The following is a 15,493-nucleotide window of genomic DNA, read 5'->3' as shown; positions in this document are numbered from 1 at the left end:
TCTGGTTTAGGGAGTACGTCATCATCCGGCGCCTGCAGATAACCCTGCGTCTGGGTTCCTAAGTGGTTGGGAGTGTGTCTTTATGGGCCGTGTTGGTTTTGTCAGACGTCTTATAAGGTAATTTTGTGTCTCAGACCGAAACCCACAACCCCGTCGATTAGAACTGAGTTTACCTTCTTGTCTCCCCAGTTTTTCTGCTATTGTCTCTGTCCATCCGCCAGGTTCCCTTCAGTACACCCAAAGCGCGTTTATTGTCATTCTCGTGCTCATCTCTCAGGCCACAAAGGCATAGTCTAACATGGGTAAGCCTTCACTCTAATTTCTTATACTAAAGCTATACATTTCTGAATTCTGAAATTTGGGGGAAGGTTTCTTAAAAGTTTATTGATTTACACCATCCTCCAAGATAAATTGGAGAAGGAAACGGCAACGCACTCCAGTACCCCTGCCTGGAAAATGCCATGGACAGAGAAGCCTGGTAGGCTACTGTCCATGGGGTCTCAAGAGTCGGACACGACTTAGCGACTAAACCACCACCACCACCAAGATAAATACTAGTAGGGTTGATGAGGAAAGAATGGTGTCTCCTTTGTTTTGAGTGAGAAAAACTTCACGGAACTAAGGTTATAGAACTGTGACGGAGCAGGATCCTGGTCTAGTATCCAGTAGGAATAAGTTATTGTGGGTCCTAAATGAGGTTCTTTGTCCTTCTAACTTCTTTGCAGCTACCAAAAGGTGCTAATCCCTGCCTTGAGAAGCATGGTACTTAGGGACCAGGAACCCAACCAGGACCCACCAGACAGTGCCATCCTAACATGTTTAGGATCCGACTTATGTTTTTAATCTAATTAAACATAAACATAGACATTTGTTAGGCACAAACCACGGGCCTTTTACTAACATTGTGTAACACTAGAGATTGTGCTAATAAGGTTGAATCAGGAATTGTGTTAGAAATTAAATATAATTGTAGTCATGAAATAGTCAAACTTAATTTATCTAAAATAATAACATGAACAAGGGTCTAACAGACTGAACTAAAAGAAATTTGTTTTATTTTTAAAATAATTTTCCATGTAATTGATATTTGTAGTCAAAATGCAGCTGGTAAATCTCCAAACCTCATTTCACAACAGTAATAAATTTGCAGGGGATGTTGATTTGGATCCCTGGTCAGGGACCTAGGATGCCACATACCAAAATAAATAAATAAATAAATGGAAGCAATATTATAACAAATTCAATAAAGACTAAAAAAAGAATATGAAGATCTTAAGCAAAGCTCTTCTTGAGTTCTTTTGGCCACATCAGTGGAACAGAACACATGTAGATCTTTTATTTCACCTTTTACTCAGTTCAGTTCAGTCGCTCAGTTGTGTTCGACTCTTTGTGACCCCATGAATCACAGCACGCCAGGCCTCCCTGTCCATCACCAACTCCTGGAGTTAACCCAAACTCGTGTCCATCGAGTCGGTGATGCCATCCAGCCATCTCATCCTCTGTCATCCCCTTCTCCTCCTGCCCCCAATCCTTCCCAACATCAGGGTTTTTTCCAATGAGTCAACTCTTCACATGAGGTGGCCAAAGTATTGGAGTTTCATGAGAAATATCATGAGAAACGCTGGGCTGGAAGAAGCACAAGCTGGAATCCAGATTGCCGGGAGAAATATCACTAACTTCACATATGCAGATGACACCACCCTTATGGCAGAAAGTGAAGAGGAACTAAAAAGCCTCTTGATGAAAGTGAAAGAGGAGAGTGAAAAAGTTGGCTTAAAGCTCAACATTCAGAAAACGAAGATCATGGCATCTGGTCCCATCACTTCATGGGAAATAGATGGGGAAACAGTGGAAACAGTGTCAGACTGTATTTTTTTGGGCTCCAAAATCACTTCAGATGGTGACTGCAGCCATGAAATTAAAAGACACTTACTCCTCGGAAGGAAAGTTATGACCAACCTAGATAGCATATTGAAAAGCAGAGACATTACTTTGCCAACAAAGGTCCGTCTAGTCAAGGCTATGGTTTTTCCAGTGGACGTATGGATGTGACAGTTGGACTGTGAAGAAAGCTGAGCACCGAAAAATTGATGCTTTTGAACTGTGGTGTTGGAGAAGACTCTTGAGAGTCCCTTGGACTGCAAGGAGACCCAACCAGTCCATTCTAAAGGAGATCAGTCCTGGGTGTTCATTGGAAGGACTGATGCTGAAGCTGAAACTCCAATACTTTGGCTACCTCATGTGAAGAGTTGACTCATTGGAAAAGACCCTGATGCTGGGAGGAATTGGGGGCAGGAGGAGAAGGGAATGACAGAGGATGAGATGGCTTTTACTAAAATGCAGCAATTTTAAATTAATGGCACTGTCAGAGTCCATATTTGAAGATACACATTTTTTTCTAGTAAGATAAGTTGTAAAAGTTACTAAAAGAGATGTTATTTTTTCAAGTTCCAAAAATTTTTATTGAATTTTTTAAATTAAAATTTCCTTCAACTTATAGACTTAATTTGGGGATAAATTGATATCTATATACTATTGAGTCTTTCCACTCAGCCGTTGGAAATGCATCTCCATTTAATAAAATCTTCCAAGTCCCTTAATTATTTTAACTCAGACTTATTGTTCTTGTCAGTTTTTCTTTATGTTTTGTTGAAGTTTAGTTAATTCACAATATTATATTAGTTACAGGTGTACAACATAGTAATTCAATATTTTTATATGTTATAATCCATTTAAAAAGTAACGGCTATGTTTCCCTGTGCCATACAATATATCCTTGTTGCTTCTTTATTTTATGTGTAAGTACCTTGTATCTCTTAATCTCATACCCCTATCTCGCTGCTCCTCCTTCCCTCTCCCCACTGGTTTTTTCTCTATATCTGTGAGTCTGTTTTGTTACTACATTTATTTGTTTTAGTTTTTAGATTCCATATATGAGTGATAATATACAGTATTAGTCTTTCTCAGTGTAACTTATTTCACTGGGTGTAAAACTCCCTAGGTCCATCCACATTACTGAAAGTTGCAGAATTTCTTTTCTTTATGGTCAAATACTATTCTATTGTATGTGTATGCACATATATACATATTAATTTATATTTGGACTTTTTGATGGTGTGAGGTGATATCTCATGGTTTTCATTTGTATTTCTCTGATAATTACTAGTGCTGAGCATTTTTTCATGTGCTTGTTGGTCATCTGTATTTTTTCTTTGGGAAAATGTCTAGTCAGGTCTTCTGCTCACTTTTAAATTGGGCTGTTTGTTTTTTTGATATTAAGTTGTATGAGATGTTTATATTTTTTGATGTTAATCCTTTATTAGTCATAAATAAAGGCTGTCTTTTTGTTTGGTCAATGATTTCCTGTGCTGTGCAAAAGCTTTTAAGTTTAATTAGGTCCCATTTGTTTATTTTTGCTTTTATTTCTTTTTGACTTAGAAGACAGATCCAAAAAATATTGCTGCAATTTATGTCAGAGTGTTCTACCTATGTTCTCTTGTAGGAGCTTTATGGTTTCTAGTCTTACATTTAAGTCTTTAATCCATTTTGAGTTTATTTTTGTATATGATGTGATGAAATATTCTAATTCCATTGTTTTACCTGTAGCTGTCCAGTTCTCTGGCACTATTTACTGAACAGTGTACATATTCTAGCTTTTTTTCATTGTATATTCCTGCCTCCTTTGTTGTAGATTAATTGACCATAAGTGTGCAAGTTTATTTCTGGAATTACATTTATTTATTCTGTTCCCTTGACATATGGGTTTGTTTTTATGCCAGTACTGTGCTGTTTTTATTACTGTAGCTTTATAGTATGATCTGAATTGGGCGTGTGATACCTCCACATTTGTTCTTGTTTTCTCAATATTGCTTTTGCTCTTTGGGATCTTTTGCAGTTTCAATAAATTTTAGGATTATTTGTTCTAGTTCTGTGAAACATGTTATGGATATTTTGATAGGGGTTGCATTAAATCTCTAGATTGCTTTGGGTTGTATGGACATTTTAACAATATTATTTCTTCCAATCCAAGAACACAGGATATCTTTCCATTTCTTTCTATAACTTTCAAATTCCTTCATTAGTAATTTATAGTTTGAGGTATTTCATTCCTTGGTTAAATTTATTTCAAGGTATCTTATTCTTTTAGGAAGCAGTGACAGATTTTATTTTCTTGGGCTTCAAAATCACTGTGGATGGTGACTGTAGCCATGAAATTAAAAGACGCTTGCTCCTTGGAAGGAAAGCTATGACAACCCTGAGCAGTGTGTTAAAAAGCAGAAACATCACTTTGCCCACAAAGGTCTGTATAGTCAAAGCTATGGTTTTTCCAGAAGTCATGTACAGATAGATGTGAGAGTTGGACCATGAAGAAGGCTGAGCACCAAAGAATTGATGCTTTTGAATTGTGTTACTGGACAAGACTCTTGAGAGTCCCTTGGACTGCAAGGATATCAAACTAGTCAATCCTAAAGGAAATCAACCCTGAGCATTCATTGGAAAGACTGTTGCTGAAGCTGACGCTCCAATACTTTGGTGACCTAATTGAAGAGCATACTCATTGGAAAAGACTCTGATACTGGGAAAGATTGAGTGCAGGAGGAGAAGGGTGGTAGCAGAGGAGGAGATGGATGGATAGCATCACCAACTCAATGTACATGAGTTTGAGGAAATTCTGGGAGATAGTGAAGGACAGGGAAGCCTGGTGTGCTGCAGTCCAAAGGGTCACAAAGAGTCAGACACAACATTATGACTGAAGGACAAAAATATCTTATACTTTTTAAAATTTATTTATTTTGTAATTGAAGGATAATTGCTTTACAGAATTTTGTTGTTTTCTGTCAAACCTCAACATAAATCAGCCATAGGTATACATATGTCCTCTCCCTCTTGAGCCTGCCTCCTATCTCCCTCCCCATCCCACTCCACCAGGTTGATACAGAGCCCCTGTTTGAGCCCCTGTCAGAGTCATCAGTTCACTGAGTCATTAAATCCCCATTGGCTATCTATTTTACATATGGTAATGTAAGTTCCCATGTTGCTCTTGTCATACGTCTCAGCCTCTCCTCCCCCTCCCCATGTCCATAAGTCTGTTCTCTAGTCTGTTTCTCCATTGCTGCCCTGCAAATAAATTCATCGGTAGCATCTTTCTAGATTCCATATATTTACATTAGAAGGAAATGGCAACCCACTCCAGTGTTCTTGCCTGGAGAATCCCAGGGATGGCACAGCCTGGTGGGCTGCCGTCTCTGGGGTCGCACAGAGTCGGACACGACTGAAGTGATTTAGCAGCAGCAGCAGCAGCAGCATACTATATTTATCTTTCTCTTTCTGACTTACTTCACTCTGTGTAATAGGCTCTAGGTTCATCCATCTCATTAGAACTGACTCAGATGCATTTCTTTTTATAGCTGAATAATATTGCGTTGTGTATCCATATCACAGCTTCTTTATCCATTCACCTGCCAATGGACGTCTAGATTGCTTCCATGTTCTAGCTGTTGTAAATAGTGCCTCAATAAACATTGGAGTACATATGTCTTTTTCAATTTTGGTTTCCTCAGGGTTTTATTCCCAGTTTTTTAAGGACTCTCCATGCCATCTTCCATAGTGGCTGTATCAATTTACATTCCCACCAGCAATGCAAGAGGGTTCCTTTTTCTCCACAGCCTCTCCTGCACTTATTGTTTGTAGATTTTTTTTATGATGGCCATTCTGATTGCTGTGAGATGGTATCTCATTGTAGTTTTGATTTTTGCATTTCTCTAATAATGAGTGATGTTGAGCATCTTTTCATGTGTTTGTTAGCCATCTGTATGTCTTCTTTGGAGAAATGTCTTTTAGGTCTTCACCCCCTTTTTTTATTGGGTTGTTCGTTTTTCTGGTATTGACTTGTATGAACTGCTTGTTTATTTTGGAAATTAATCTTTTGTTAGTTGTTTCATTTGATACTAATTTCTCTCATTCTGAGGGTTGTCTTTTCACCTTGTTTGTAGTTTCCTTTGCTGTGCAAAAGCTTTCATGTTTAATTAGGTCCCACATGTTTATTTTTGTTTTTATTTCCATTACTCTAGGAGGTGGGTCATAGAGGATATTGCTTTTATTTATGTAATTGAGTGTTCTGCCTATGTTTTCCTTGAAGAGTTTTATAGTTTCTGATCTTACATTTAGATATTTAATCCATTTTGAGCTTATCTTTGTGTATGGTGTTAGGGAATGTTCTAATTTCATTCTTTTACATGTAGCTGTCCAGTTTTCCCAGCACCACTTATTGAAGAGGCTATATTTGCCCCATTGTATATTCTTCCTCCTTTGTCAAAAATATGGTACCCATAGGCGCATGGGTTTATTTCTGGGTTTTCTATCTTGTTCCATTGGCCTATATTTCTGTTTTTGTGCCAGTACCATACTTCCTTGATGACTGTAGCTTTGTAGTATAATCCGGTCAGGAAGGTTGATTCCTTCAGCTCTGTTCTTTTTTCTCAAGACTGCTTTAGCTATTCGGGGTCTTTCATGTTTCCATATGAATTGTGAAACTCCTTGTTAGGAGGTTTCTCAGAGTATAGTTCCAAATAACCACGTTGGCTATAGGTATAGTACTAACTAGTCACAGAATTCTCTGCTCAAACCAGTGTTCTCACAGAAGTGTCCAGCATGTACTGTGTATGTCTCTAAGCTAATGAGGAACATGTGGTGTGTGAACTTGAAACTCTGAGCCTCTTGACAAAAGCTGTATTTTCTGCCTCTGAAAACGTGGTAGTTTTAGACTGAAAGTTACATGAAAAACACTTCAGTTGCTTTTATTTTATTAGGTTCAACAACTTCCATAGTCTAACCCTTGAGTTTTTTTTAAAGAAACAGGCTGCATGCAAACTCCTTGTTAGGAGATCATCTCAGAGTACATTTTTACCTAACCAGGTTAGTTACTGTTGGAGTACAAACTAGTCCAGAACTCTGGTCAAACCTGTGTTCTCAGAGAAGGATCCAGTATGCCCTGTTGGTGCATTTACACTGGTCAGAAACATGATGTGTGTTAACCTTGAAAACTGACATTTTCCTTAAAGCTGAACTATCTGCATCTGAAACCTAGTATATTTTAGACTGAAAGTTACTTAGAAAACTTTGCTTGCTTGTGTGTTATTCAGTTCCACAACTTCCTTAAGTCAAATCCTGTTGGTTTTGGAAACCAAAGAAAGCTGCTTGCAATTCCTTGTTAGAGGGTTATCTCAGAGTACATTTTCACCTAAGCAGGCTAGGTAGACTTAGAGTAGTCTCTGGTCCAGAACTCTCTGTTCAAAACGAGTGTTCTCACAGGAGGATCCGAGTGCTCAGGTTGTGTCTTTACATTCTTCCAAATCACACTGTGAACCAGGAAATCAGAGCTTGCTGGCTAAAGCCTCTTCTCTGCCTCAGAAAACTACTTAGATTTTACAGTGTAAGTTATCAACAAACCCTTTGGTGGCTTTGCTTTGTTTCTGATCGATCACTTCCAGATCTGATTCTTGAGTTTTCTGAAAGAGAGAAGCTGCTTGCACCTCCCATGAGGAATTCATCTTAGAGCACATGTGTACCTCACCAGCTTAGCAGTAGTGACAGAAGTAACTACGCACAGAACTCTCTGCTCAAAGCAGCGCTCTCCCAGGAAGATCCAGTGTGCCCTGTTTGTGTCTTTACATTCTGATTTGGAAACATGATGTGCCTGCTGAACCTTGAAAACCAAGTTTTTGGTTCAAGCTGTATTTCCTGCCTCAGGCAACTAGCCTCTTGCAACACGATTTGCTGCTCACTTTGGCTTTGTGGAAATTGACAACTTCCTACTCTAATCCTCAACTTTTCAGAACTGAAAAAGATGCTTGCAACTCCTCATTAGGTCATGTCAGAGTACATTTTCATCTGTCCAGGTTTCCTATAGTTAGAGTGCTAACTAGTCACAGAACTCCCAACCCAAAGCATGTTTCCAGAGAAGGATCTAATGGGCCTGTTTGTGTCTTTACCTTAGGAAGGCACGTGCTGTGTGTGAATGTTGAAACTGAGCATTTGGTGAAAGCTCTATTTCCTGCCTCGGAAAACTAGTCCATTTTAGATTGAAATTGACCTCCAAAACACAATGGTGCTTTTCTTTTATTGCAGTCAACAAATTCCTTAAGTATTGTTTTATTCAGTTCAGTGGCATCCATAAGTTGTGACATTTTACGAGGTTCAGACACAGCAAGCACATCATGCTGTGTGTGAATCTTGAAACCCGAGCTTTGGGTTCAAGCTGTATTATCTGCCTTGGAAAAGGAGGTCGTTTTCCACTGAAAGTAACCCGAATAACACTTTGGTTGCTTTGGGTGAATCCATTCAACAGCTTCCTTAGTCTGATCCCTGAGTTGTCTGAAACAGGCAAGCTGCTTGCAACTCTTTGCTCCAGGGTCATCTCTGAGTCTATTTTCACCCAGCCTGGTGAGTTATCGTTCAGAGCACTAAAGAGACCCAGAACTCCCTGCTTGAACCACGGTTTCCACAGAATTGTGTGCCCTGTCTGTGTCTTTGCAGTCTCCAGAATCATGCTGTGTGTCAACCTGGAAAACCAAGCTCTTGCTTAGGGCTTTTCTTTGGGTCTTTTCTTAGGCCTTGGGTCAGTTACTTGAAAAATGCTTCAGTCAACTTTTGTTTTAATCATATCAACAACTTCCTAGTCTAAACCTTGACTTTTCTGAAACAAACAAGCTGCATGAACATCCTGGTTTGGAGGTCATCTCAGAACATTTGCACCTGACCACATTATTATAGCTAAGGAACTAACTAGTCACAGACCTCCCCGCTCACATCAGTGTTCTCACAAAAGGATCCTGTGGGCCCTGGGTGTGTTTGAAATCTTTGGAACCATGCTCCATGTGAACCTTGAGGCTGAGCTCTGGTCAAAGACGTACATTCTGGCTCAGAGAACGAGTTAATTTGAGATGGAAAGCAACCTCGAGATGCCTTGCTTGCTTTTGTTTTATTCTCTTCAACAACTGCCTTAGTCTAATCGTGGAGTTTTTCAAAACAACCAAGCTGCTTGCAAATCCTTGTTAGGAGGTCCATCTCCGATGACATTTTCACGTATGCAGGTTATAGTTAGAGAACTAGCAAGTCACAGAACTCTGCTCAAACCAGTACACCTAGAGAAGAATCCGAGACTCATGCTGTGTGGGGACATAGCAAACTGAGCTTTTGGCTCAAGCTGTAACATTGCAAATCAGCAAACAAGTTGGGTTTTGACCCATTTCCTGGAAAAACACTGCCATCTCCTTCATTTTATTCAGATTGACAGGTTCCTAGTCTAATTCTTGAGCTTTCTGAAAGAAAGAAGCTGCTTGTCATGCCTTGGCAGGGGTTCTTCTAAGAGGTCAAATACACCTAAAAATGTTATAGTTTACTGTCTGCTCAAACAATGGTTCTCCCAGAAGGATCCACTCAGCCCTTTTGTGTCTTTATGTTCTTCAGAAACATGCTGTGTGTGATCCTTGAACCCCAACTTTGGATTAAAGCTCTATTTTCTGCATTTGAAGCCTGGTTGATTTTAGACTGAAAGTTACTTGGAAAAACTTTCCTTCCTTGTGTGTTATTCAGTTCCACATCTTTGTTAGCCAAATCCTGTTCGTTTTGGAAATGAAAGCAAGCTGTCTGTAACTCCTTATTAGAGGGTCATCTCAGGGTACATTTTCACTTAAGCAGGCTAGGTAGACTTAGAGTATTCTCTGTTCACAGAACTCTCTGTTTAAAACCAGTAATCTCACAGGAGGATCCAAGTGCCCAGGTTGTGTTTTCACATTCTTCCGAATCATGCTGTGAACCAGGAAGTCAGAACTTGCTTTCTAAAGCCTCTTTTCTGCCTCAGAATACTACTTAGATTTTACATTGTAAGTTACTGACAAACCTTGTGGTGGCTTTGCTTTGCTTCTGATTGATCACTTCCAGGTCTCATTCTTGAGTTTTCTGAAAGAGAGAAGCTGCTCGCACCTCCTGTGAGAAGTTCATCTCAGGTGCTATGTCGGGTTCTCCTCTCCAGCTGTGATGGTGGGACACTCTTCAGGTTGGACTGGTGGGGCTCCTCTCTCATTGTGGCCATGGGCCTCCTCTCAAGTTCAGAAGGGGACTCGGGGCTCCTAGCTAGTAGTGGTGGTGCCTCCTCTGGGGATTCTCCGTGGGGAGGCTGTTCTCTCTACTTGTGGCATTGGGGGCTCGTCACTAGTTTTCACAGGGTTGCTCCGTTCTAGTTGTGACAGGCTCATCTCGAGTTACTTCATGGGCCTCCTCTCTATTTGCGGTAGAGTGGCTCCTCTCTAGGCGCAATGTGCTGGTGGCTCCTCCATACTTTTGGCAGGGAAATCCTCTCCAGTTTTGTCAAGGAGCTCCTCTGTTTGTCGCCGGGGTCTCCTTCCCTGTGACAGCATAGGGCTCCTGTCGAGTTGTGGTGGGGGACTTGGGGTTCCTCTCAAGGTGCGACAGGTTACTTGGAACTCCTTTAGAGTTGTGATGGGGCCTCCTCTCGAGCTGCGTGGGGCAGCTCCTTTCTAGTAGCGATTAGCACACTGGCTCCTGTTGAGTTGTGTTGTGCGGTAGTGAGAGGGTAACAGGCAGGAAGGCCAGGGGTCTCCAAATGGAGGAAATAGGCTGCAAGTGTCAGACATTAAAAAAAAATTAATTTATTTTAATTGGGGGCTAATTACTTCACAATATTGTAGTGCTTTTTGCCATACATTGACATGAGTCAGCCATGGGTGTACATGTGTCCGCCACTCTGAACCCCCCTCCCACCTCACTACCCTCAGGGTCATCCCATTGCATCATCCCTGAGCACCCTGTTTCATGCATCGAACTTGGACTGGCAATCTGTTTCACATATGGTAATATACATGTTTCAATGCTATTTTCTCAAATCATCCCACCCTTGCCTTCTCCCACAGAGTCCAAAAGTCTGTTGTTTACATCTGTGTCTCTTTTGCTGTCTCACATACAGGGTCATCGTTACCATCTTTCTAAATTCCATGTATATGTGCTAGTATACTGTGTTGGTGTTTTTCTTTCTGACTTATTTCACTCTGTATAATAGGCTCCAGTTTCATCCACCTCCTTAGAAATGATTCAAATGAATTCTTTTTAATAGCTGAGTAATATTGATGCTTTTGAACTGTGGTGTTGGAGAAGACTCTTGAGAGTCCCTTGGACTGCAAGGAGATCCAACCAGTCCATTCTAAAGGAGATCAGTCCTGGATGTTCTTTGGAAGGAATGATGTTAAAGCTGAAACTCCAGTACTTAGGCCACCTCATGCGAAGAGTTGACTCATTGGAAAAGACTGATGCTGGGAGGGATTGGGGGCAGGAGGAGAAGGGGACGACAGAGGATGAGATGGCTGGATGGCATCACTGACTTGATGGACGTGAATTTGAGTGAACTCTGGGAGATGGTGATGGACAGGGAGGCCTGGCATGCTGCATACATGGGGTCACAAAGAGTCGGACACGACTGAGTGACTGAACTAAACTGAAGCCAAAAGTCTTAAGAGCTTGAGCCGCTCTTAAGTCTTAGACTGAGTGGCTCTTAAGTCTTAAGACTGAGTGGCCAAACTGAACTGAACTGAATATTCCATTGTGTGTATGTACCACAGCTTTCTTATCCATTCATCTGCTGATGGACATTTAGGTTGCTTCCATGTCCTAGCTATTGTAAACAGTGCTGCAATGAACATTGGTGTACACGTGTCTCTTTCAGTTTTGGTTTCTTCAGTGTGTATGCCCAGCAGTGGGATTAATGGGTTGTATGGCAGTTCTATTTCCTGTTTTTAGGAATCTCCACACTGTTCTCCATAGTGGCTGTACTAATTTGCATTCCTACCAACAGTGTAAGAGGGTTCCCTTTTCTCTGCACCCTCTCCAGCATTTATTGTTTGTAGACTTTTGGATAGCAGCCATTCTGACCGTTGTGAGATGGTACCTCATTGTGGTTTTTGATTTGCATTTCTCTGATAATGAGTGATGTTGAGAATCTTTTCATGTGATTAATACCTATCTGTATGTCTTCTTTGGAGGAATGTCTGTTTAGTTCTTTGGCCCATTTTTTGATTGGGTCATTTTTTTCTCTGGTACTGAGCTGCATGAGCTGCTTGTATATTTTTGAAATTAATTTTTTGTCAGCTGCTTTATTTGCTATTATTTTCTCCCATTCTCAAGGCTGTCTTTTCACCTTGCTTATAGTTTCCTTCGTTGTGCAAAAGCTTTTAAGTTTAATTAGGTCCCATTTGTTTATTTTTGTTTTTATTTCCATTACTCTGAGAGGTGGGTCATAGAGGATCCTGCTGTGATTTATGTCAGAGAGTGTTTTGCCTATGTTTTCCTCTAGGAGTTTTGTAGTTTCTGGTCTTAACGTTTAGATCCTTAATCCATTTTGAGTTTATTTTTGTGTATGGTGATAGAAAGTGTTCTAGTTTCATGGTTTTACAAGTGATTGACCGGTTTTCCCAGCACCACTTGTTAAAGAGATTGTCTTTTCTCCATTGTATATTCTTGCCTCTTTTGTCAAAGATAAGGTATCCATAGGTGTATGCATTTATCTCTGGGCTTTCTATTTTGTTCCATTGATCTATATTTCTGTCTTTGTGCGAGTAGCATATTGTCTTGATGACTGTAGCTTTGTAGTATAGTCTGAAGCCAGGTGGGTTGATTCCTCCAGTTCCATTCTTCTTTCTCAAGATTGCTTTGGCTGTTTGAGGTTTTTTGTATTTCCATACAAATTGTGAGATTATTTGTTCTAGTTCTCTGAAAACTACCGTTGGTAGCTTGATAGGGATTGCATTGTATCTCTAGATTGCTTTGGTAGTATATTCATTTTCACTGTATTGACTGTTCTATTTGTGTCATCTTTGATTTCTTTCATCATTGTTTTATAGTTTTCTATATATATGTGTTTTCTTTCATTAGGTAGATTTATTCTCTTTTCATTGCAATGGTGAATGGAATTGTTTCCTTAATTTCTCTTTCTGTTTTCTCATTGTTTGTGTATAGGAATGCAAGGGATTTCTGAGCGTTAATTTTATATCCTGCAACTTTACTATATTCATTGATTAACTCTAGTGATTTTCTGGTGATGTATTAGTGTTTTCTCTAGAGGATCATGTCATCTGCAAACAGTGAGAGTTTTACTTCTCCTTTTCCAATCTGGATTCCTTTTATTTCTTTTTCTTCTCTGATTGCTGTGGTGTAAAATTTCCAAAACTATGTTGAATAGTAGTGGTGAGAGTGGGCACCCTTGTCTTGTTCCTGACTTTATGGGAAATGCTTTCAGTTTTTCACCATTGAGGATAATGTTTGCTTTGGGTTTGTCATATTTGGCTTTTTTTTCTGTTGCTTTATGTTCCTTTTATGCTTGCTTTCTGGAGTTTTTTTTTAATCATAAATTGATGTTGAATTTTGTCAAAGGCTTTCTCTGTATCTATTGAGATAATATTATCCTTTTTATCTTTCAATTTGTTAATGTGATATATCACATTGATTGATTTGTGAATATTGAAGAATCCTTGCAACCCTGGGATAAAGTCCACTTGGTCATGATGTATGATCTTTTTAATATGTTGCTGGATTCTGTTTGCTAGAATTTTGTTCAGAATTTTTGCATCTATGTTCATCAGTGATACTGGCCTGTAGTTTTCTTTTTTTGTAGCATCTTTGTCTGATTTTGGTGTTAGGGTGATGGTGGCCTTATAGAATGAGTTTGGCAGTTTACCTTCCTCTGCCGTTTTCTGGAAAAGTTTGAGTAGGATAGGTGTTAACTCTTCTGTAAGTTTTTGGTAGAATTCACCTGTGAAGCCATCTGGTCCTGGGCTTTTTTTGTTGTTGTTGTTGGAAGATTTTTTTATTACAGTTTCAATTTCTGTGTTTGTGATAGGTCTGTTAAGATTTTCTGTTTCTTCCTGGTTCAGTTTTAGAAGGTTATAATTTTCTAAGAAATTGTCCATTTCTTCCAAGTTGTCCATTATTTTGTCCTATAGTTGCCAAGAGTAGTCTATGATCCTTTGTATTTCTATGTTCTCTGTTGTGATTTCTCCATTTTAATTCTAATTTTGTTGATTTGATTCTTCTCCCTTTTTTTTTCTTGATGAGTCTAATGGTTTGTCCCTTTTATTTATCTTGTCAAAGAACCAGCTTTTAGTTCTGTTGATTTTTCTATAGTCTCCTTTATTTCTCTTTCATTTATTTCTGCCTAATTTGTATGATTTATTTTCTTCTACTAACCCTGTGGTTCTTTATTTCTTCTTTTTCTAGTTGCTTTAGGTGTAAAGTTAGATTATTTATTTGATTTTTCTCTTGTCTTGAAGTAAGCTTGTATTGCTATTAACCTTCCCCTGAACACTGCTTTTACTGAATCCCATTGGTTTTGGGTTGTCGTGTTTTCATTTTCATTTGTTTCTATGCATATTTTGATATCTTTTTTGATTTCCTCTGTGATTTGTTGGTTATTAAGTAGCATGTTGTTTAGCCTTCATATGTTTGTATTTTTAATACTATTTTTCCTGTAGTTGACAACTAATCTTACTGCATTGTGATCAGAAAAGATTCTTGAAATGATTTCATGTTTTCTAAATTTACCAAGGCAGATTTATGGCCGAGGATGTGCTCTATCCTGGAGAATGTTCCGTGTGCAATTGAGAAAAAGTGAAATTCATTGTTTTGGGGTGAAATACCTATAGATATCAATTAGGTCCAACTGGTCCATTGTATCATTTAAAGTTTGTGTTTCCTTGCTAATTATCTGGTTGGGTATTAAAGTCTCCCACTATTTTTGTGTTGCTGTTAATCTCTTCTTTCATACTTGTTAGCATTTGCCTTACATATTGCGGTGCTCCTATGTTGGGTACGTATATATTTATAATTGTTATATCTTCTTCTTGGATTGACCCTTTGATCATTATGTAGTGTCCTTTATGTCTCTTTTCACAGCCTTTATTTCAAAGTCTATTTTACCTGATATGAGCATTTCTTCTCCTGTTTTCTTTTGTTCTCCATTTGCATGAAATATCTTTTTCCAGCCCTTCACTTTGAGTCTGTCTGTGTCCCTTGTTTTGAGGTGGGTCTCTTGTAGACAGCATATATAGGGGTTTTGTTTTTGTATCCATTCAGCCTGTCTTTGTCTTTTAGATTTGGCATTCAGCCCATTTACATTTAAGGTAATTATTGATAAGTATGACACCCGTTGCCATTTACTTTGTTGTCTTTGTTTCGAGGTTATAAACCTTTCTCTGTTTTCTGTCTAGAGAAGATCCTTTAGCATTTGTTGAAGGTCTGGTTTGGTGGTGCTGAATTCTCTCAGCTCTTGCTTGTCTGTAAGACTTTTAATTTCTCCTTCATATTTGAATGAGATCCTTGCTGGGTATAGTATCTGGTTGTAGGTTTTTCTGTTTCATCACTTAAAGTATGTTCTGCCATTCCCTACTGGCCTGAAGAGTTTCTATTGAAAGATCAGCTGTTATCCTTA

At 39.1% G+C, this 15,493-nt stretch overlaps 1 long non-coding RNA gene across 1 annotated transcript in view; it reads left to right on the top strand.

The window, feature by feature from the left end:
- Positions 1–4: 4 nt before the first annotated feature.
- The window catches only part of LOC138991213 (uncharacterized), a 35,950-nt gene continuing 20,461 nt past the window's right edge, over positions 5–15,493 (top strand). The window contains exon 1 of the long non-coding RNA XR_011467170.1: positions 5–117. This is a non-coding gene — a long non-coding RNA (uncharacterized lncRNA). The remainder of the gene's footprint in view (positions 118–15,493) is intronic.

This window comes from Bos mutus, chromosome 16 (genome assembly GCF_027580195.1).
Source record: "Bos mutus isolate GX-2022 chromosome 16, NWIPB_WYAK_1.1, whole genome shotgun sequence".
Classification (NCBI taxonomy): domain Eukaryota; kingdom Metazoa; phylum Chordata; class Mammalia; order Artiodactyla; family Bovidae; genus Bos; species Bos mutus.
The sequence above is the reverse complement of the archived record's forward strand: the minus strand, read 5'-3'. Positions and strand labels throughout refer to the sequence as shown.